Below are 20,972 nucleotides of genomic sequence, written 5' to 3'. Positions count from 1 at the left end.
ATACTCTCTGTGTGGAAAAAAGAGTAACATGAGCACCCAATTTCACCATAGACCCCAGCACCAGGCCTGCACCAACACCAGGCTGGCCCCCTGACTCTCAGCCCACCACAACACCTAGCCAGCTTTCATTACTCCCAGGCTCCCACTAATCCAGACTCCCAGCACTCCCCAGTGACAGTGATGGCGAACCTTTTGAGCTCGGCGTGTCAAAATTTTGAAAAACTCTGACTTAACTCTGGTGCTGTGTCACATATAGAAATATCCATAATTTTTTTTTATATTTGCAACCATAGTAAAAAAAAAATTTATATTTTTGATATTTATTTTATATATTTAAATGCCATTTAACAAAGAAAAATCAACCAAAAATATGTATAAAATGAACAAAAGCAGAAAAACAATGTACATTTAGGAAAAAAATAATAAAAACAATGATAATCAAATGGCATGAAAACTAGAAATTAGTGACTATTTTGGTGCTGAAGTTTGTCTGCTAATTCTTTGATTGCAGGTTCATACTTGGTGCACTTCAAGGCCAAGCAAGTGCCACTAACTTCATCTGTTAACCTGTTTCTTTTGTTCTTCGTAATATTATTTAATGCTGAGAACAAAGTCTCACAAAAATATGTTGATGGAAAAATTGTTAGCAAAGCCATCGCTAGATTTTTTATGTCACTAAAGGTGTCAGGTAATCTGTTCCGAGTACTCAAAATTCCTTGCTCATAGTTGCACTCTTCTTCATTATTCAAACAATTTCGTTCCAGATTTTCAAGTTTCGACCTTAAGTCGACAAACACATGAGTCCAAATGCTACCTTGGAAATCTGCAAGTTGCATCTCTAAATCGTCAATTTGCATCCATTGGAAATCCTTTAATTCCAAAGTACTGTAAACAACTACATCCGGATACTTAATTATTTTAATGGTCTGTTCTAGGCTTCTAAATTGGTCGAATCTTTCGCTGAACTGTTCAAATAACGAGTTTACTATATTCTGGTACATAACTATGGACTCCATTACACTCATGTAGTAGCCTTCTCAAAATACTTTTTTATCCGAGGAAAATACTTGTAAGTTTTACTTTCAATATCTTGCTTGAAAATTTTAAGTTTACTTTCAAAAGATTTAATGTATCCAAACATAATGTCAATACTTTTGCCAAAACCTTGTAATTTTAAGTTCAGTTCATTCATATGGACAGAGAGATCTGTAATAAACATCAAATTGCTGACCCACTTATGATCATTGATCTGAGGAAAGTTTGCCAGATCCTTATTCTCAATAAATACAGTAATTTCTTCAAAGCACTCGACAAATCGCTCAAGTACTTTACCCTCCCACTCCTGTCTCCTAACGAACATGGCAATCAAGTGCGTCCATTTGCCGAATGCACCCGAACGCACAGGAAGCTTACCCGAGGCACACGTTGACAATAACGAGGCCGTTTCCAGAATTGGGCATTTTGTCACTCGAGTAAAAATAAAATGTCATGAGTAAAGATTAATCTCTTTATAGTGCAATTCTTAACCTTTTTATATTAATGTCAATATTGGAACAATGTATCTTGGATGTTTTCACTATATATCTTTGCTACGCAACACCAATGTACATGTTTACATCCGGTTTAAGAATTGCATTATTGATCATGAGTAACGTGAGTAATAATATTACTCAAGTGATGCCCAACTCTGGCCCTTGTGAGAGACAAATATTTGAATTATGGAATTTTTTGTCTCTGTCAAAGCGCATCACCCAAAATGAGTTTGCGTGTCACCTCTGACAAGCGTGTCATAGGTTCGCCATCACTACCCTAATGCCAGGCTGACTCCTGGGGCCCCAGGCTCTCAGCCCACTCCCGTGCCAGGTCTGCATAGATTTAGGCTCTAAATTGGCTCCCATAGGCCCAGGCTCATGACCTTACCCAGCACCAAGACAGCCCCAATGACCTCAGGCTCCAGGCAGGCTGCTATAGACATAAGCTCCCAAATCACCAGCACCAGGTCAGCCCCCATAGCCCCAGCCTTTAGATCAGCTTTTATGGACACAACCTCCTGGCTGGTCCCCCATGATACTCATGGATCCAGGCTCCAGGCCAACACCCAAGGTCTCAGACTCTAGACCAGGGGTGGGCAAACTTTTTGACTCAAGGGCCACAATGGGTTCTTAAACTGGACCGGAGGGCCAAACAAAAGCATGGATGGAGTGTTTGTGTGAACTAATATAAATTCAAAGTAAACATCATTACATAAAAGGGTACGGTCTTTTTTTTTTAGTTTTATTCCTTTCAAACAGGTCGGATCCGGCCAGCAGGCCGTAGTTTGCCCACGGCTGCTCTAGACTCACCTCAGTGTCAGGGTGGCCCTCATTGCCCCAGACTCCAGGCCAACTCCCACAAGCCCAGATTCCCAGCCTGCTCCATTACAAGGCCAGTCTTTGTAAACCCAGATGCCAGCTCACTCCAGTAGTCCCCTGACACAACCTTTTGCAGCAAGGATTCAGGATCTGGAAAAGGGGTCGGGCACAAACGAACGCATTAGACAAGAAATATGAATTTAGAAGGCATGGGGGCCAGGCGGAAACCTTTTTCTAGTGGAGAGGCTCCCTGACTTCTCGTCCTGTTTGCTTTTATTCACTTGAATACCCATTTTCCCTTTAGGAGTTCACATAGGCATATCAAAGATAAAGTTTGGTAAACAATGAAAGGATTATCAGGTTAGGGCAGTGGTCAGCAAACTCATTAGTCAACAGAGCCAAATATCAACAGTACTTCTTCAAAATAGACTCACCAAGCCGAAAACCGACTCCTGCGCATGGGCCACGAAGTTTCAATCTCACTGTACGCGCACCTGCACGTGGTATTTTGTGGAAGAACCACACAGAAGGGGCCAAAGATCCGCATGTGGTTCCTGAGCCGCAGTTTGCTGACCACGGGGTAGGGGATTGCCTTGAGCCATTTGGCCAATAGCAGAGCAATATTATGCTGATTTTCAGCCCTGCTGAATACTGCATTGATATGCTAACTACTGTTGGCCTTAGCCTCCAGCAGTCCCAGGCACCCAACTGGCCCCACAGACCTAAGATCCAGGCCTGCTCACACAGACCAAGGTCCCAGGCCCACCACTACAGACTCAGGCACCAGGCCTGCCCCAATGGACCCAGAAACCAGCCAGCCCCTGTGGCTCCAAGCACCAGGCCTGCCCACATGCTGACCCAGGAACCCTATATGCCCATCTAAGGACTCTAGCAGCAAGCCCTCACACAGATACCACAGTCAGCACACACATAATATCTGTATGGGATGACTGACTGGCTAAGGGCTTTTCCTGCTGAAGCCAGACTGTAAAAATGGAAAGAGGTGCCTTCTTCCTCAAAAGTGCAGACACCAATGAAGGACACAAGAATCATGGATAATCAAAAAACCATAAAACCGCCAAATTTAATAAAGCTACATAAAATGACCCTAAACAAATGATGACCAATGAATTGCCTAAAAAAGAATTCAGAATAATCTCCTTAAAGAAATTTAGCAACAGACAACTAGACAAAATTAGGAAAGCAATGCATGAACAAAGACATAGAAACCATTAAGAACAAAACAAACAGAAGTCCTTCAGTTGAAGAATGCAATGAATAAACTGAAGAATTCAACAGCAGACTGGATTAAGCAGAAGAAAGAATTAAAGGACTAGAAGACAGGTCATTTGAAATTATTCAGTCAGAGAAACAAAAAGAAAAGAGTGAAAAAAGCCCATGTGAATTATGGAATTCTACTAACAGAAAGAATCTATGCATTATTGAAGCCCTAGAATTTGAAGAGAGGAGGAAGGAGCAGAAAGCTTATTTAAAATATAATGGCTGAGAATTTCCTAAACCTGAAGAGAGAGTTGGACATCCAGGTTCATGAAGCTCATCGATGCCCCTGAAATTTCAACCCCAAGTTATCTTCTCCAGGACACATTAAAATAAAATTGTCTAAAATCACCACATTGTTTACGTTAAAGTTACACAGTGAGGCATGTGAATTGTATCTCAGCTCCTGGTAAACAGGAGCGATTTCGATCTCCCTTTAGGAGAAGCTGCTGCCCAGAGGAGAGCTGGCCTACAGCCTCAGGCTGCCACAACCCTGGGCTGCTCCCAGGCCATGACTGAACACAGCAGCACTGCAGCCAGGCCCTTCCTGGGACCTGGAGCCTCTACAGGTAAGCTTTGCCTGGGGCTCCCTTTCAGTCAGGTCAAGACTTCCTCAGAGTAGTCCCAGCTGCAGTGCAGCCCGAAGCTGTTCCTACCCACTCCTCTCTTCCCCATTGCTAGAGTCTGACTTGCATTATGGCCTGAAGGCTCTGCCTGCCTCTTCCTGATCCCTCCCTCCTACATCTTTCCTGTGCATTTCTCCCAACACATTCACTGCTTGTCTAATCTCACCGTGGTGTCTCCTCTTCATCGTGAAAACTCAGGTTCTGCTCATGATGTAACCAAGACATGATGTAACCAAGAGTGAACCCAGGGACATGGGGCAAGCTGTACAAGAACACAAACAGTATGGTTTCATTCTATAAAATGTAAAGGCAGGCAACACTAAACTATTTGGGGGAGATATGCATATGTGGTAAAAGTATAGCAAAATGCAAGGGAATAATAACCATGAAATTTAGGATGACAATTACATCTGAGGAAGGGAGGGGACCAGATGGAAGAGGAACGTACAGGGGTTCCAAAGGTCCTAGCTTTGGCTGGGTGATGAGTTCATGTAGGTGCCATTCATTTACATCTAGGATATAGTTGGTATTAATATTCCCTCAAACCTACTCCACATTTACTTTAAAACATAGATAATGGGTCCTAAAGGGATTTCCTGAATTTTCTGAATATACTAGTTATAACGCAACAATAGCTATCATTTATTGTTTACCACAATTTTATTCCTTAGTTTAAAAAAAATCTTTCAAAAGTGAAATGTAACAATTATTTTAAAAACCATATGTAAAACAAAACAAAACAAGCTAAAATGTTAATTATTTAAAAGGTAGAAATAAATCAGGCATCAGTTAAAAAAAAAAAAAAAGAGGGGGTGGAGGATGGGAGGGGCGGGGAATGAATTCAGTCATATGAGAAAGCCAGAAATTCTTGGATCTAAATTTTACAAAGAGAAAAAATGTTTTTAAAAATACTTATAAAAGTTTGAAGTTTAAATACCCAGATATTCCAAACCAAAGCCGTGGGCCCATGAAGAAGGAAGATGCTTAGTCCCTCTCCACGGACTTGACCCCAGTCTCAGCAGCTCAGGACGGAGTATCTCTTCCAGAGAAGAACTTCTCCCCCTGCTCTACAGCCCCAACTTCACAATTGGCCTAAAAGAGGAGGACTATTGGGAAAAAAGGAAAACCATTTTAATTCAAATATTCAAGGTTAGACAACTGATGGTGTCCTTGACAACATTATTTTTGAGAGCATGAGCAGAACCTGAGTTTTCACGTAGAAAAAGAAAAATGTTCACCCGTTCTCTTTGCTCTGATTTTGCATTTCCAAAAACAAAAGTTTCTCCTAAATGTGGCCACTGTGTGTTTTTCTTATTCTTTGAATGTGATCAGTGTTAGCTCTATAACAACTTTTAGAATCTTCTATTTGCTCTCACCTCTGCCAAAGCAACCACTGTTCTGATTTCTATCATCACAGGTTAGCTTTGCCTATTCTTGAACTTCTTGTATAAATGAAATCATACAATATGAACCCTTAGTGTCTGGCATAAGGTTTCTGACATTCATCTAGTTCAGTGATGGCGAATCTTTTGAGCTCGGTGTGTCAACATTTTGAAAAACCCTAACTTAACTCTGGTGCGTGTCACATATAGAAAATTTTGATATTTGCAACCATAGTAAAACAAAGATTTATATTTTTGATATTTATTTTATATGTTTAAATGCCATTTAACAAAGAAAAATCAACCAAAAAAATGAGTTTGCGTGTCATAGGTTTTCCATCACTGATCTAGTTGAATGTGTACCAGTTGATCTTCTTTTATTGCTGAGTAGTATTTCTTTGTATGAATATACCACCACTGGTAAATGGAAATTTGGGTTCTTTCCATCTTAGAGATGTAGGAATTTTATTTGAGAGTTTGAACGTTTTTATTCAAGTCATTTTGTTCAATTCATTGTTAAGTTACTAAGTGAGGACAATCCAAAGTAAATATCAACCAAATCAGTAACAAAAACACATTTTTATGTATTTCTTTGTTTCTGAAGAAGCACATAAGTTGTCTCAAGCATAATTAATCTGAGTTTTTATAAGCAAAACTCCACTGGGAAGTCCAGAGGAGCACATTCCAAGTGTGGTTAATCATCAGTGCTCCGTAGGGTCCTTAGTCAAAATTTTTTTTAACCCTCACTCAAGGATATTTTTCCATTGATTTTCAGAGAGTGGAGGAGGAGAAGAGAGATAGAGAGAGAGAGAGCAAGAGAAAGAAACATGGGTATAAGAGAGTCACTTTGATTGGTTGCCGCCTCCCACACACACGCTGACCCAGCTGGGCAACTAGCCTGCAACTGAGGTACATGCCCTTGATCAGGAATCAAACCCATGACCTTTTGATCTGAGGGCTGACACTCTAACCACAGAACCAAACCCGCTAGGACCTTAGTTAAATATTGGTTCTTTCTCTTTTCAATCCTCACCTGAAGGTATGTTTTCCTTGATTTTTGAGGGGGGGGGGGAGGGGGGAGCATTGATGTGAGAGAGAAACGTTGATCTTTTGCTTCCCATAGGCACCCTGACTGGGGATTAAGCCAGCAACCTAGGTGTGTGTCTTCACTGGGACCAAATAATGATTTTTTTTTTCCACAGAGAAGAAGAGAGAGGAGAGAGAGAGAGAGAGAGAGAGAGAGAGAGAGAGAGAGAGAGAGACATTAATGATGAGAGAGAATCATTGATTGCCTGCCTCCTGCATGCCCCCTACCAGAGATCCAGCCCCCTGCCACCTGGGCATTTACCCTGACTGGGAATTGAACTATGACCTCTTGGCTCATGGGATGACACTGAGCCACACTGGCTGGACTAAATATTGATTCTTAAGCCCTGACCTAAACCTAGTAAGTTAGAATTTCAAAGGGAATGGGTGTAGAGGAATCCCAAACACGTGGAACTCATGCAACTCAAATGCAAAGCATTTGATACAGCAAATGTGTGCAAACCCAGGCAGTCACCTGAAAATAAGGGTGTTGCTACTCAGGGGCCTTCCATGACTCCATATGCTGTGCCATATTATGGATTTCTCAAGTGTGATGGAAGCCAGGGGTCCATGAGGCTCTCTGGTTGCACAGCTATAAGATTGTTATGTCTTGCCCTAGCTGGCATGACTCAGTGGACAGAACATTAGCCTGTGGATTGAAGGGTCCTGGGTTCCATTCCAGTACAGGGCACATGCCCGGGTTGTGGGCTCGATCCCCAGCAGGGGGTGTTCAGGAGGCAGTCAATCAATGATTCTCTCTCATCACTGATGTTTCTATTTCGCTTTCCCCTCTCCCTTCCTCTCTGAAATCAATAAAAACATATTTTTAAAAAAGATTGTTATGTCTTTATTTTTATTGCACTCTACATGTTATCAGAACCTCTTCTGGACAGTCAGGATGACCACCTTATCCTGGAGCCATATGACACCAGGACTCACATTCGAGCTTTTGCTTGAACGCACGTCAGTGCCGAGTGACAATCCACAGTGTCACGCTGGCTGCATGAACAAAGTGCTCCCGGTGGAGAAAGGAGGCGGGGACATTGGGTCAGCACACCGCCTGAGGCAGGATGGAGATGCTGCCGCTCTCAGAATCTAATCATGTCACAAGCAGATGTGTTCTGGATCCCAATTGTCAGCTGTAACAATTGACAATATATCAATGTAAATGGGCAGATGTACCAAACTGCCCCACTTATTATCAGTGAGTATACATCGCAGTAAATGCCCAGTATTAATTCTTCTACTTCATACTCCAGAACAAAGTGGCTTAGTAACTGTTAATGTTGATTTGTATAAAACTAAAATGCTAAAATTATATTTAACTGAGGAAGAAAATTTCAAATAATGGAGAGACTTTGCATTAAATCGGTGCTTACTGACTGCTTACTTTGTGCCTTCCTTGTAGAGTGTCCTATCTGATTATCCAGAAGTAAGAAAAAATAAAAAATATAAGTTACCTGTGCTGCTGTGAAGACCTTATTTAAGCAAACAGGATGTTCTGCAGGTGTAGTATCAGAGTGAAAATAAGAAATCTATTCTCTACAGAACCAGATCTGAGCTACAGTTCCCTACAATTATAGCCACAATCAGTTACTCAGTTTCATCAGAAATGTCACCTGAAGCCTGGCTGGTGGGAGAGCAAGGCTCTGTTCTCAAAAGAGGGCTCCTCACCCACAGTTTTTAAAGGGGGCGTGTGGATGGAGAAGACTAGAGGAAACAAGGCTGTCAGACTGCACAGAGCGTGGTCACAGAGCAGTGAGTGTCCTCTTGCACGCTCACTGTCCCACACACCTGTCACCACGGACACCCTGTCACCACCAGTGGGCCATCCTCCCCCAGCTCCGCCCAGTCCCAGCACGCCCACTGCGATTCCTCACTCTGTCACTCTGGCTGGTCTCGGGCTCCTCCCTGTCTTCCATTTCACTTTATATCTGTCTCAGCATTTTTACTGTACAAACACATGAAGCTGATATTTAGCAGTATGTTTACACATTAGAATTAGGACAAAAATCATTTATTATCCAGAATTATTTTTCTTTAAAAGTTTCTCAACCTTAAAAAGATACGTTGCACACGTGGAGGTGTACTGGCAACATAAAGAATAAGGGAAATGTCATCCAAATAGGAAAACAGCACACAAGGCAAAACCAAAACGAAGGTCGGCTCCAGCTGGTCGCGCCCTCTTGACCTTGGGTGAGTCACAAGCTCTGAAGCTTCTTCACCGCCTGCCCCAGGAGAACACCCTGCTGTCTGTAGGTCCCGCGTCTCAGCTTCCTGAGACCCACAGCTTCCGCTCCTGGGGAGAGCCTGACCGCACCCCTCACTCCTGCTCTCCTCCTCTGAGGGCCGCAGCCACACCTGTCTTCTCCCTTCCCTCCCACTCACCAGCATTCCCGCGCCATTCTCTGGCTGATGACCAGTAAGAACCCACATATTTCCTGGATTGAATTGGACTGGTTTGAATTAAGTTGCATTGAATTAAACTGATTTGAATTAAATTGCAGTCATTACATTAAACTGAAGTGTATTGAACTGGAGTTTAAGAAACAAGGTTTTTACAACAGGCAGTTATAAAGAGAGCACTGCCCTCGCTGGTTTGGCTCAGCAGATAGAGTATCAGCCTGTGGACTGAAGGATCCCAGGTTTGATTCTGGTCAATGGTACAAACCTTGGGTGCAGGCTCAATCCTCGGCTCCAGGCGGGGCGTGTGTGGGAGACAACCAAACGATGTGCTTCTCTCACATTCATGTTTCTCTCTCTGTATGTCTCCCCCTCCCTTCCACTCTCTCTAAAAATCATGGGAAAATATCCTCGGGTGAGGATTAACAACAAAAACAAGAGCACCAACAAGAGATCTTGAGAATTTACCTAGCAAAGATTGAAATTTCAGAAAACACAATAGAAGGATAGTTTAGCAGACAGGACCAGACCCAAAACACTTAAAATGTAGTTATAACCTGAAATATTGAACTGAGAAATTCTTCCAGAATGTATCATCAACAAACAACAAAAAACAACTTGATGTGGGGTGGTGAACACACAATACAGTGTATAGATGACTTGTTGTGGAATTGTGCACCTGAAACCTATATCATTTTGTTAACCAGTGTCACCCCCAATAAATTCAATAAAAGGGAAAAAAAAAAAAAAAGAATGATAGAGAGTGTGGAACGTTAGATGAGATACTGAAGTGAGACCTGAAAGTTCCAATGGCTGGTGAATAGGCATCCCAAGGGGAGAGAAAGGCAGGAGGAAGGCAAGAACATGCTGGAAGGAAGAATGGCTGAGACACCTCAATATCAAGAAAGCCAAGTCGCCCTGGACGGTTTGGCTTAGTGGATAGAGTGTCGGCCTGCAGACTGAAGGGTCCAGGGTTCGATTCCGGCCAAGGGCACATGCCTGGGTTGCAGGATCAATCCCCAGTGGGGGGCGTGCAAGAGGCAGCCAATCAATGATTCTCTCATCATTGATGTTTCTATCTCTCTCTCCCTGTTCCTTCCTCTCTGAAATCAATAAAGAAATATATTTTAAAAAAGAAAAGAAAGAAAATGAAAGCCAAGCAGCCTCACTGTGAGGGAAGGAGCCCACTGCACGAACTAACTCACACAGCGTGAGGAATGAAGATGCTTAAGAACAGGCAAATAGTTTTTTTATTAATTCTAAAATTAGATTTTCTACCAAATAAATTTCCTATAAAAAAGGGGTTTTTTTCACATCACTTTTCTTAGTCACTGACCTTCAGTTGCAATGTGAGCTGCTCTCCAGTGTCCCCACAAGACAGACGCCGTTCTGGATTCTGGAGTCCCAAATAAGTGGGGGTCCCTTTGCCTTGCTCAAGAGACTCTGGAAACTTGCATGGGAAAATGGTGACAGTAGCAAAAAAGATGGGATGGGAGGTATTGTCAGTCTCCTTTAGGATTCAGGAAAAGACCTGTGTCTTCCAGGTGGGGCTGGAAGAGACCCTAAGAGTGAAATTCCTGCTACCCCAGGCCTACCAAATGGCTAACCATCATATCCATCCATCCATCCATCCATCCATCCATCCATCCTTTTTTTCATTCACAGCATGTGCCAGTCACTGCCCTAGGAAATGGAGCAAACACAAGAGTTAAGCAGAGGGCATACCTTGCCCTGAGATTTTCACACCATGGTTAAAGCAGCTGGAGGTAGAAATCTCCAATCCCAAGCTGTCCCTCTGATCCTTGGAGAGGTAGGTTGTTTGGCAAATTTTGCCTAATGTGATGTGGGATCTGCTTTCCTCTACCGTCCACCCGTTTGGTCCTGTTGGGACACCCTGAAGCCTGGCAGACCTTGCCAGTAGCCCTTTTGCTTCACCCTTTCTGTTTTTGTTACCCTGGTCCCAGACAGGCTTCTCCCTGGTGACCCTTCCCAGGCAGGTGTGACATTCTCCTACCCCCTCTGTAAAGCCACACTGTGAGGGAACTGCCACAGGGTGGCCACCCACCCACCGGAGCCACACTGTCACTCTGTGAGCCATACTATCACTCTGTGAGCCGCACTGTCACTCCATGGAACTGTCACGGAGTCTGACCCTGAAGAATCCACACCGGCTGACTCAAGTCAGGGACCTCCCTAAACAGAGATCCACTCACTGCAGTTTAAATGGCAAAGAATAAGGATATATTACAATTATAAGATGCTAGAAGATCATTTAACCCAGGCCCTCCAGAGAGAAAGGTCTGGGATTTACACACCCAAACTGGCAGCGCTCAGGGACCCAGCAGCCCAGCGTTTCTTTGCAGTAAGCTGTGGGCTCTAGTGAGGGCAAGTGGCCTAAGAAGAAACCATCCGTCCCAGGGTGCACGTGTGCCGAGGCCCAGCCTCAGCCATGCTTGGCTCAAGGCTGGGTCTGGAGCTGCCCCAGTGAATGGCCCTGGCCCAGGGGGATGTGGACAGCATTGGGTGTTGAGGACCATGCACAGAGAGGGCAGAGGATGCCGGGGTGTCCAGAAGAACCACGTCTGAGTGCAGGTGTCCCAACCCCCCAACATTACCTGCACTAAGGAGCAATCCAAAGATAGGGGCTCTTCAGATGACTATCATCGGGGGGTTGTCTCAGCACTTGTGGGGGCAGCAATAAGAGTGTGAGCCTCAGAGACATTCCCAAGACCTTCTCGGGACACTGGTTCCTCAGGTCCTCCTCTTGGATGGGGACCAGGAAGCCTGGCCCCACAGGAGGCCTAGACAGGACACCTGAGCCACGTCCTGGGAAAAACTTCCAGGCAGGCTTGCTCTCTTTCTGCCGTCATCTTGGTTCCGCGTTCCCTACACAAAATGCCTGGTGAAGCCACAGAAACCATCCCTGCTACAGAGCAGGAGTTGCCACAGCCCAGGCTGAGACAGGGTCTGGAACAGAATCTGACAGTGATGAATCAGTACCAGAGCTCGAGGAACAAGATTCCACACAGGCAACCACACAGCCCGGCTGGCGGCGGCAGCTGAAATCGACGAGGAACCAGTCAGCAAAGCAAAACAGAACCCAGATGAAAAGAAGGCATCCAAGGCTATGTCCAAACTGGATCTTCAACAGGTTACAGGGGTTACTATGGTCACTGTACAGAAATCTAGAATACCCTCTTTGCCATCATAAAACCAGAGGTCTGCAAGAGTCCAGCCTCAGATACCTACGTAGTTTTTGGGGAAGCCAAGATCAAGGCTTTATCTCAGCAAGCACAGCTAGCAGCTGCTGACAAATTCAAAGTTCAAGGTGACGCTGTCTCAAACATTCAAGAAAACACACAGACTCCAACTGTACAAGAGGAGAGTGAAGAGGAAGAGGCTGATGAAACAGGTGCGGAAGTTAAGGACACAGAATTGGCCATGTCACAAGCAAATGTGTCAAGAGCCAAGGTAGTCCGAGCCCTGAAGAACAATGGTAATCTATATACTAGTATATAAAAGCCTAACTGACTGTTACGATGGGACGACCAGAACGACTGGTTGCTATGTTACACACTGATCACCAGGGGGAAGACGTTCAATGCAGAAGCTTCCTCCAGACTGCAGGCCCCGATCACTAATGGGGCCTGTCAGCCAACCTCCCGGTCCTCTCCCCTGGCCAACAGGTCCTGATCACCTGATCAGGGCCAGGCCCCTGGGCTGGGACAGGGAACAGGGGTTGGGTGGCAGTGGACATGGCCCCTTTCCCAGGGTTGCCGAGGGCTGGCTCCCTCTTCAGGGCTGGTTGCCAATTCCCCAGGTCCCTTCCCTCATCCCTCCACCCAGCCAGCAGGGCTCAATTGGTCCACCGCTTGCCCACCACAGTAGCGGTTAGCCCCTTCCCCTATCTGGCAAGTCCCAATTGCCTGATTGGGGCTGGGAACCAGGGTGGTGGCAGTAGACATGGGCAGCAAGGGAAGGAGGAGGCGGGAGGTGGGGAGGTGGAAACCTGATCGGCCCTGATTGCCGGCCAGGCCTAAGGACCCCACCCACGCACAAATTTTGTGTACCAAGCCTCTAGTCTCTCTCTCTCTCTCTCTCTGTTTCTCTCTCTCTCTCTCTCTCTCTCTCTCTCTCTCTCTCTCTCTCTCTCTATATATATATATATATATATATATATATATATATATATATATACTAGAGGCCCAGTGCATGAAATTCCTGCATGGGGCGGGGGGCAGGGGGGTCTCTCAGCCCAGCCTGCACCCTATCGCAATCTGGGACTGCTAGCTCCTAACTGCTCGCCTGCCTGCCTGCCTGATTGCCACTAACCACTCTGCCTGCCTGCCTCATAGCTCCTAACCACTCGCCTGCCTGCCTGATTGCCCCTAACCACCTCTGCCTCAGCCCCCGCCACATGGCTTTGTCTGGAAAGATGTCCGGAATGATGTCCAGAAGGTTGTTCAGCTATCTGGGCTAATTAGCATACTACACTTTTATTATTATAGATATATGAAAGCCTAAGCAACTGTTAAAACCAAAAGACCAGAATGACCAGAACAAGCAGAATGACCAGTCGACCAGTCACTATGATGTGCACTGACACCCTGGTGGTCAGTGTGCCCTCACAGCGGGAGCACAGCTCAGCTAACTGGCCCATCCTGGTGGCCTACCAGCCCAGCAGCAGCCACTCACTCCCTTAGTAGTCCTGCAGGTCCAATCTCCTGAGTACAAGCCAGGGACCGATGGACCAGCGCCACCGGCATGATCCCAACAGCGTCTCCAGCCTTCTGGATGTCGGCCTCAAGCACCATGGCCACTTCCCCTCCCTAGACACTCCGCAAGGAAGAAACAATATAAAAGTGCCCACCAGGTGGCTCCCGACAACCGTCAGCAGGATGGATCCAGATCCTGGGCCAGCAAGGGCATCCCACTGCCCACCTAGAGGGCCAACTGTATCCTGGCCAACCGCCCTGCCTGCCCCCAGCACCCCACACATGCATGAATTCAGGTACCGGGCCTCTAGTGATATTGTAAATGCTATTATAGAATTAACAATGTAACCATCTAAAAAAGGACTCTTCTTTTGTGTGTTTCAAAAGCATTACTGCAGCTTGGTTTAAAATTTATACTATTTCTATCATTAATAAAGTTATGGCTTTTTGTGGGGAAAACAAGCAAACAAAACAAAAACTTCCAGGCAGCCTCAGGGATGGGAGAGCAGGCCAATAACAGCATCTCCTTCGAAGTCTGAAGGGCAGGCGTGACTTTTGACCAAAGTCACTCATAGCCCTGTGTCTCCTCACAGCGTCCCGCGCCCCCCCCCCCCCCATTGGCATCTGCTTTTTGCCTGGGAGCAGAGGGCCCTGAGAAGCAGCCAGGTCTGTACAGGACCACAGGATGTGATGCAGAGCCAGCCTGGCAGGCCAACTCCTCCACTGACCCCAAAGCATAGGAAAGAGGGAGGGCTCCAGGTCAGGACTGCCCAGCTCTCCCCCAGCAAGGAAGTGCCTCTCCTGCATGTCCTGTGGCTAAGTCACAGTTCAGCAGCCCCCAGGAGAAGTGACAGGCTCTGACAGAGCCTGAGTCATCTATCTGATGGGCACCAGGAGGCTCCAGCTTCCTTGGGGTGTGACGACCGTAGGTAGAAAAGAAAGCCAGTTCCTCCTGCGGGAAGGTCCCATGAGGCTCCGATGAAGAAATCTCACCTGCACTCCCTGAGAAGTGAGCCCCAAGCCGATCCCCAGGAGGAAGTAGGGTTGATGACAGATGCTGGGTTTCTCAGACAGAGAAGCCCAAGAAGCCTCCCCCAGCATAGTCTCCTGCCTGTCCCTCTGGGGCTGGGACTGGAATTGCCAGGCTCTGATGAAGGAGTCCATCTCCGGGGCCCCGGGAGCTGGCCCTCTGCAGTCCCACTGTAGAGAGCACCTCAGAAAAGCCCGTGAGCTGATCTGAATCCAGTGGCGTCTGGCAGAGCCATGCCCTGGAAACATACCTTGCCAGAGGCAGGTGTGTTGTCAGCCTGACCTTTAGCTCCAGTGCCAGGGGGTGGGTTTCATTATCTAAGTTCAGCCAGGCACCAGGAACAGACGCAATTATCTGGGCACAGCCAGAGTGACAATTACAAAGAAGCCACAAGATTGAAGAATCCCAGTTTGATCTTTAACCAAGATTTCATATAATTTCCTTTATCTTAAACTTTAGTAAAACTTCCTGGCATCATATTGTATAAAATAAACATGCTCCACCGGCTCTGGGTCACTCTCTCTCCATCAGAGGGCCAGCTGTCCCACCCGGCCCCAGCTTTTCCCCTCTGTATCTGTCTCTTTCTTTCATTTTCTCAATCCCCAGCCGCCCCTACTCAGGATTCATAGATGGCTCTCTAGCCACGCTGAACATGGTAAAAGAGAGAATACTTATGTCCCACAAAGGGGGTCCTGTGATTACAAAATTGGCTGAGTGCTTCAGGCCACCCATCCACTCTAGCGCTGCCACCCTGAATGGAGGGTCAGGCTGAAAGCCCCTACCTACACTCTTTCAACCCCTCATAGATGCAATGCCCTCTCCTTGGAGCCACGGGCAGTGAGAACCACATTCCTAACCGAGGGAGGCCTGGCCCCTGGTGCCCTCAGAATACAGTGGACTCCAAAACTGACTAAGTTCTAAAAGAGGTCGGCAATGATTTCTCCAAAAACTGAGCGGCCCCAACTTACCCCCCACCCTCTGCCCTACTAATGCAGAACCTTTGTAGGTTCGCAATAAATGGTAAGTTTATCTTTCTATCATGTTTGTTACCATCCCCACCACTACCACCACCACCAAACATCTACTATCCCCTCTGCTGAGGTCAAGCATAGCAATTTCCTGAGGCCCAAGTCAACCTGACTAAAGTGAATGTCAGGAGGCAGACCAGAAGGCAGACCTACAGCTCCACACACACCTGTCTAGCTGGGAGAAGAGTGCTGAGAATGAGACAGGAGCTCCGAGGTTAGCCCCTCTATGAACCCCTCTTCCCAGCTCTGAAAAGAGCCTCCTTGCTCAGCCCCTCATACTTTGCACCCCATCTCCTCTTTGATCTTGGCAGGACAGGGCCCCTTCCTGTTGAGTCCCCAATCCCATCACTTTTGGCTTCCAGCTTCTCTGTTCCCCTAAGAGACAGTAGGATAATGAACTCAGACACATTCTGTTCAAAGCCAAGCTCAGCCCGAGTCCCCTCTGCCCGGCTGACCAGCCTCTCCAGCATGCATCTGTCAACGTATCCCTTTCTTGGGATGCTCCCACAAGACAGCATGTCTAAGGCCCCACATTCCTTCTGTCTCTGTTTCGATCAGGATCCAGTCTGGAGAGCAGAAGCCCATGAGGAATTGCCAACCAAGAGAACTGAGCACAAGGACTTGGTTGCACGTATGTGAGAAGGCTAAGGAGTACAGCCGTGCTGTTGATGAATTCTGGATAGTAACAACTGCAGGAGGGAAACCGAGGGAACAAAAGAGCCAGGAGCTCAAAGGAGGGACCTCATAGGACTGATGTCCAGACTGCAGGAGGGATCCCGGCCATGCTGATGCTTGGACAGTCTGAAAATAGAGTGGTGGGTGCATGAACCACAGAGGCAGAGAGGAAGGGCCAGCCCAGGAGGCTCTCAGAGGGCCCACGGGGCACAGCCCAGAGAGCTGTGTCTTCATTGATTCAAGAGCTTTTGGGTATAGCTTGAACTTTTTTCATGCTCAGATGAAGGTTGCAGAAATCTGTGCATTATGGGATTGTGCATCCTCATTGCCTCAGTCCTTGTCCCACTTGATCCTGACCTTGCCCTAGCTTCCTGACATTCAGAGAATGCAGTCTTCCCAGATTCCCCAGCAGTCAGCATTCATTCGGAAGTCCCCAGTTTAAATGTTAGTGTGAATAAATACCAGAGGAATTAGAGGGAACAGGGGTGATGGTGATTAGAGGGAAGAACTGAAACATTAGGATGGATAATTGAAGAGCAGAGAGCCCATCTACTGAAGAAATGGACCATAACTTTGGTCTTGGGGTAGAAGGGATACCCTAGCTGTGTTTGAGAAGGCTTTCAATGTTTATGCTGGTTATAAAAAGGAAGGAGCATGGTTCTGCTCTATAAACATCACCAAGCTTGCTAGATTCTTTCTATTAATGCTTTATTGTGTTATAGAACAAAGGGAAATTGTGTACATCATTAAGTGTGGCTTGAATTGACTACAAGTACGTACTCATTAAGCCAAAGATCCTAGACATGGGAATAATTTTTAAGAGATCACTGAATCCAGATTCTAATTTTCAAGCTCTCCAATATTATCACCCATGCTTGCTTGGTCACGTGCACTGCTAGCTTGCTCACTTCACCTGCCCATGATCTCATTGAGTTGAGGGACCATCCGTGGGAACCAGGTGAGGTGGGAGAGGGTGACCATTCGCCACTGGAATCTCCAGAATCTGTCATGGAGGCTCAGTCTCTATAATAACTTACTCGTGTAACCAAGCTGACAGTCACAACTAATAAAGTAGAAGGAATTGTGAAGCAGGAGAAGTTATCTGGCACCCACAGTTAACAACTACACAGAATCAAATTTATAGTAGAACTGGGTTTAGAATCTACAACTCCCAACCCCCAATCTGGTCATGGGGCTCACCAGTTCCCCTGGGACTTCTGAGAAGACCAATGCCACTGCAGTTCAGGCCTTACCCTGGGCCACCTGCAAGCAGGGCTGGGGGTCTGGCCTGAGCATGGCAACCGGTACCCACCTCTGTTCAACCAAGGGGGCAATGTGATGTGTGCTGTGAACCACAGAGAAGAGCATGGGCCCTTTGAACTCTGGATGTTTTGGGGAAGTGCCAAGGAAATCCTAGCTGCCTGTTCAGGGCAACCATTACCAGTGGGGGTGGGGGAATGTAGTTGCACCAAACCTCTGCCCACTCCCAGGCATCCCAAGCCCATCGCATATGCCTTGCTTCCCTGTGGGCTGTACCATCGCATCTTCCTGAAGCCAGTCTCGCCATGAAACCCAGATTGTAGGGTGTGAGCCAATGTGCTATTTAACCTCCCCTCCCTCATGTAAAAATGAAGGACAAATTAACAAAAATGACCCATAAATTACTCACCAAAATGGCAGAAGCATTAAAAGCATTAAGACAAAAGAACCCAACTCTATAGGACCAACATAGGATTTAAATTTCCCTAAATTTAAAACAGCTTTTGACCAAATTGGACACATGTGCAGCCAAAAAACAAAAATAACTAAAGCCTTAATTGTTCAGCTCCTGGTACAAAATTTAAGGAAGGGTTGTAGGTTTAATGCCTAAAGTTTAAAATTCCTGGACAAAGAGCCAAATGACAGACAACTTTTGGCCTTCAGTCAATGAGCTACATCACTCAAAATACACATGCCGTGAATGAGAAAGTGAGGAACTGAACATCATCAGCCATTGTAGAACTTTGGGCAAAATTCATCATGGAATGAAGTTAAAAACTAAGGTACTTGGGAGAAAATAATTGCAATACATCTAGCAAGCTAACAATTACTAGCCAAAGTTTTAAAGTTGTTTCAACTCATCAATAAGGAAAATGCAAGTAATTCTATAGAAAAATGAGGAGTAGATGTAAAAAGCATTCCACCAAGAAGAAAAATATAAATATCCAGTAAATAGAAGTAATTACAGTTACCTGTACTAGTAATTAGCAAAATTCAAATCAAAGCAATCATGAGATTCAGTTTCTGGCCATCAGGAGGCACAAATTAAAAAGGTGGTAGGCAATGTTGTGAGAAAACAGTCATAGTGTGGGTGAGAAAACAGTTTCACAAGAGCTATTAAAATCCTAAACGTGTCCCTGCCCAGTTTGGCTCAGTGGATAGACCGTCCTCCTGAGGACTGAAGTGTCCCGGGTTTGATTCTGGCCAAGGGCACATGCCCAGGTTGGGGGCTTGATCTCTAATAGGGACTGTGCAAGAGGCAGCCGATCAATGATTCTCTCTCATCACTGATATTTCTCCCTCTCTATCCCTCTCCCTTCCTCTCTGAAATCAATAAAGATATATTTAAAAAAGAACCTACCTGTTAAGTAACTTTCCACTTCAAAAGCTGGGAAAATCCAATTCAAAGTGGATAAAACAGTAACAGTGTTTAGATCACATCACTGGAAGTCCAGAAGTGGTAGAGGATCAGGGTTGCTGATCTAATAGTTACACGATGTCAGCAGGGATCATTTACTTCGTGCAAGAAAGAGATGCCTCTTCCACATAAAGCCTTCCATGCCTGTCCGAGCCAACTTGGGCGGCACGCTGTCAGTCAAGCTCTAGCAAGAAACATGACATGCAAACTTGGCAATTCGAGGTAAGTGTAATTCAGGAGTCATTTACAAAGACGTGGGCTAAGTATAGGGAAGCCCCAAGGCAGGGTGCAGAACCCAGGCTAGTGACAGTAGGATACTCCCCTTAGCACCAGGAGGCCTGAGGGGACACGAGGAGGGTGGTTACCAGATCAGAGAGAGCTCTGTGGAGAGGACCACTAGATAGGAGACGGGGTCTTCATCAGGAAAAGTAGTCATCCTGGGGTGACCCCACGGGAAAATCACCGGGGATCAAAACCCCAACTTACTCCCACCCCCCTCCAGGGTCTTGCCCGTGGATCTCGAAGGGTTATTGGAAGACACCAAGCAAAGTCTAAGCCAGTGGTTCTCAACCTTCCTAATACAGCTCCTCATGTTGTGGTGACCCCCAGCCATAAAATTATTTTTGCTGCTACTTCATCACTATAAAGTTGCTGCTGTTATGAATCGTCATGTAAATATCGGATGTGCAGGATGTATTTTCAGGGGTCGCGACTCTAAGCCTTTCCTCCTCAGGTTCTCCCTCCATGAGTAAGAGATGTCCCCTACTCCAAGCGAGGGCATCAGCTTTATAGTCATTCACCTACTGAAGGACAGCTCGATGGCTTCCAGGTATGGGCCATGATTAATAAAGCTACGATAAAGATTCACTTGCATATTTTTGTGTGGAGTGCCATTGCTGTATCATGTGCCAGGACTGTGTTTCGCTTTGTTAAAAACAAATTGCCAGTCTGTCTCCAGCGTGACTATAACGTGTTGCATCCCCACCAGCAATAGTTCCCATTGTTCCACATCCTCACCTGTATTTGGTACTGTCAGTATTCTGGATTTGGGCCATTCTGATAGGTACATAGTGGTATCCCCTTGCTGTTTCATTTGTGTTTTCCTGATGACATAGGATGTGGAGCATCTTTTCACAGGCATAGCTCCTTCAGTGAAGTGTCTTGTTCAATTTTTTTTTTTTTGCCCAGTTTTGGGTGGTTTGTTCTCATATGAATGAGTTTTAAGAGATCTTTGTATATTTTAAGTTTCATTCTTTCTTTGTACTTTTGTTCATATGCCTACCAGAAAATTTAGAATTCCCTACATGGCTCATATTTGCGCCTCACATCATGCTTACATTGGACACTAGTCTAAGAGTGAACTGTGGGGCCAGAAAGACCCAGGAACAGCACGTGCTGAAGACCCAGCTGCCCTCCCAGCCTGTGAGGATGGGGCGGGGCTGAGAGACAGGGCAAAGCACATTTCGGTGTGATGTATTTAACACACTGATTTTTGCAACCCCAAAAACAAAACATTGAATTCCCAGCTTTTGAAAGTTACGTACCAAGGAATATGTGCAGCTGGCATGCCCATCTGATGGCTCGGCTTCTCCACATCCCTCACCCCCAGACCCGGTGCTGTGGGGCTCAGGCAACTGTGTGTCACCTGGATTCCCCCTGCTGCCGGTTAATGGTCCACTTGCCTCCAACCCTCACTGACTCAGGCCATCCTGCTCACTTCA

The 20,972-nt window shown here is 46.0% G+C and overlaps 1 protein-coding gene and 1 pseudogene across 1 annotated transcript in view; one reads left to right on the top strand and one right to left on the bottom strand.

Annotated features, from left to right (window-relative positions):
- LOC118657549 (interleukin-36 beta-like) overlaps positions 1-19,380 on the bottom strand; it is a 31,702-nt gene extending 12,322 nt beyond the window's left edge. Inside the window, exon 1 of the mRNA XM_036311667.1 lies at positions 19,195-19,380. The gene's annotated coding sequence lies outside the window, so the exon portion shown is untranslated. The remainder of the gene's footprint in view (positions 1-19,194) is intronic.
- Positions 12,022-14,189, top strand: LOC118657548 (annotated as a pseudogene).
- Positions 19,381-20,972: the final 1,592 nt, after the last annotated feature.

Source organism: Myotis myotis, unplaced genomic scaffold (assembly GCF_014108235.1).
Source record: "Myotis myotis isolate mMyoMyo1 unplaced genomic scaffold, mMyoMyo1.p scaffold_m19_p_59, whole genome shotgun sequence".
NCBI lineage: Eukaryota > Metazoa > Chordata > Mammalia > Chiroptera > Vespertilionidae > Myotis > Myotis myotis.
This window is presented reverse-complemented; position numbering and strand designations above follow the sequence as displayed.